This window comes from Pseudochaenichthys georgianus, chromosome 3 (assembly GCF_902827115.2).
Source record: "Pseudochaenichthys georgianus chromosome 3, fPseGeo1.2, whole genome shotgun sequence".
Lineage (NCBI taxonomy): Eukaryota > Metazoa > Chordata > Actinopteri > Perciformes > Channichthyidae > Pseudochaenichthys > Pseudochaenichthys georgianus.
In genome coordinates, this window is record NC_047505.1 from 28,932,746 (window position 1) to 28,935,400 (window position 2,655).

At 39.9% G+C, this 2,655-nt stretch overlaps 1 long non-coding RNA gene across 1 annotated transcript; it reads left to right on the forward strand.

Annotated features, from left to right (window-relative positions):
- Positions 1–1,749: 1,749 nt before the first annotated feature.
- LOC139433243 (uncharacterized) lies at positions 1,750–2,362 on the forward strand. The gene is made up of 3 exons (XR_011642805.1): positions 1,750–1,856; positions 1,983–2,141; positions 2,231–2,362. It is a non-coding gene; the product is annotated as an uncharacterized lncRNA (long non-coding RNA).
- Positions 2,363–2,655: the final 293 nt, after the last annotated feature.

Below are 2,655 nucleotides of genomic sequence, written 5' to 3' on the forward strand. Positions count from 1 at the left end.
CAAGGCAAGTTTTTTATATAGCACTTTTCAACGCAAGGCAATTCAAAGTGCTTTACGAAAAATGAAAGACATCCGCTAACACCCCGCTAACACCTTAACTGGTCTATGCTGGTTTTTTCAGCAGGGATGTGCCCCTCCCCCCACATGGATCAAACCTGGCACACGCAATACATATTTATTGTCTATTCTTTGTATATTTACTGCAGTTTTTCATGTATACCAGTAGTCTGAAGCAATATTTACAGTTTTAAAGGGTGTTAAATGAAATGTGGTGATGATTAATGGTTTTTGTGTTAATGTAATAGCAGTTAAAACAGGACCGGTCAAATTTGACCACGAACATCAAAGTAAGGGGCGGGGGGGGGACGAAGACAATAGGAGGGTTAACTCATGTTTACAGTGTTTACTGAGGCGATAAATCCAGTTCCAAGTGAATACTTTTCTCATAGACTTCTATGCATGTCGACATCTTTTTGAAACCAGCGGAGCTGCCCTCTGCTGGATATTATAGAAAATGCAGCTTATGCCACTTCTCCTTTGGCTTTACTTTACAGACCTCTAATGAAATAAAAATAGATGTACATCGTTTTTTTTACAAAATATAACATAACAAATATGTTTACAACTAAATGCTGATTTTCTTTACCAGCAAAAAGCGATAGACAATCTGACCGTGCATCTGTGCCAGTTTAACATAGAGACACATTGAAATTGTGCCAACCCTTCTTTGTCTCTCCTTCAACAGGCTTGCTTTACTTTGCTGGTCATGGTTATGAGAATTTCGGCAACAGTTTCATGGTTCCCATCGATGCACCGGCCTCCTACACATCAGAGCACTGTCTGTGTGTTCAGAATGTACTCACCAGGATGCAGGAGAAAGAGACGGGACTCAATGTTTTGCTGCTGGACATGTGCCGCAAAAGGTACATACATTACCTTTTCAACTTATTGGTTTAATGTACCAGCATTTTCATGTCACATTTAGGTTATATCATCTGCTGCACGTGTTAATGCTTCCAATGCTTTCTTTATTAGAAACCTAAATGATGACATTATTGTACAGCCAGGACTGCTCAAGGTGACGGCAAATATAGTGTTTGGATATGCCACGTAAGTGTGCAGATTCTCTTCATTTGATGTTGTATTAATTTCCTTCATCCAGTTGTAAAAGTGTCACTCATGTGTACCTTTGTGTGTTTAGATGTGTTGACGCGGAAGCATATGAAGTGAAGAGGGAAGACGTGTCAAATGGCATTTTCATAAGCTTCCTCAAACGGCGAGTGTGTGAAGATGAGAAGGTCACTGTCATGCTAGACAGAGTGGGTGAAGGTATGTGGAGCATGGGATCTCTATGTTGCTGCGCTACGCTATCTACAGTGTCTGTGGTGCATGGAAAGTATTTCTACACTGACATTTGTTTGTTCAGCATGCACATTTGATGAACATCGCATGCCGGGGAAACTTTTTTTCTTCCTCTGGTGACATGCAACACTTTTTTCAATTTGAACAACCTCAAATGTAACAGTTTCTTGTGCAGGAACTACCTCTGTGAAATAATTGGCAATTTGCCAAACACAGCTTCATAAAAGTAAATAAATGCTGCTGTACTGCCCTCTGTGGGTTACACATTGGACCACATAACACTCAGAGCTCTGTTACAGCACTAAAAAGTCCATTCTGTTTACTGTCATATATGTCTTTATCCAGACATGGGCCGTTGTCAGATCACACAGGGGAGGCAGCTCTGGAGCTGCGCAGTAATCTGTCTGAACGACGCTCGCTCACCGACCAGATTCAAATCTCTGAATGCTCCGCTTCACATTCAGCCCGAAACCTGCAGTGGGTTGTCGCTCACGGTACTCGATTCTTCAGTTTGAATATTTAAATATCACAAGAATCTTTGTCATGTTTGTAGGTTAATTAATGTAGGTGTATATGTGTCTTTGATTAAAGTATAACTGAATTCAAATGTCTCTCTTCAGTCCTGCCAAAGAGCCGTTGTCTGGAGTTTGACTGCGGAGTGAAGGTCCAGCTTGGGTTCGCCGCAGAGTTCTCCAACATCATGGTCATCTACACTCTGGATACTTGAGAAGCCCAAAGAAATAGCTTCCTGCTCTGCTCATCTTACAGACTTCCCTGATGTTTGTCAGCAGTTATTACATACGAACATTTGAGATTTTTAAACCCTCCTAAGACATTTGTTCTGGACTGACTTTATTCTGTGTTACAGGACGTGGCCATTGATCTGAAGAAGAGTAACCAGGAGACTCTTCTTGAAGCCGGCAGTTTGTTATTGATCAATGATAATCTTCCTTCACCAGAGGTTCCCAGTCTCTACACGCGCATCCGATGCCTGCAGAGACTCAAGGTCAGACACTTGAAAATGTTAATATGTCCTCTGGATATAAATAAGTAGGTTTTTTTACACCATATTTCATTGAAACATATTTAACTAGTCTACAATTAACAGTATTTAAGTATGTCCAATTTTTCTTTTTTCTATTCATAGCAATATATATGTTTTCTATCATTGTCTTTTTTGGTATAGCAACAAACTTAACATAGATGTCTCTACATATATATGTATACACACTATATGTATAAATCCACACAAAATACAGGAAACCTAACCAAAATCTCAAGTAACTAAAGATT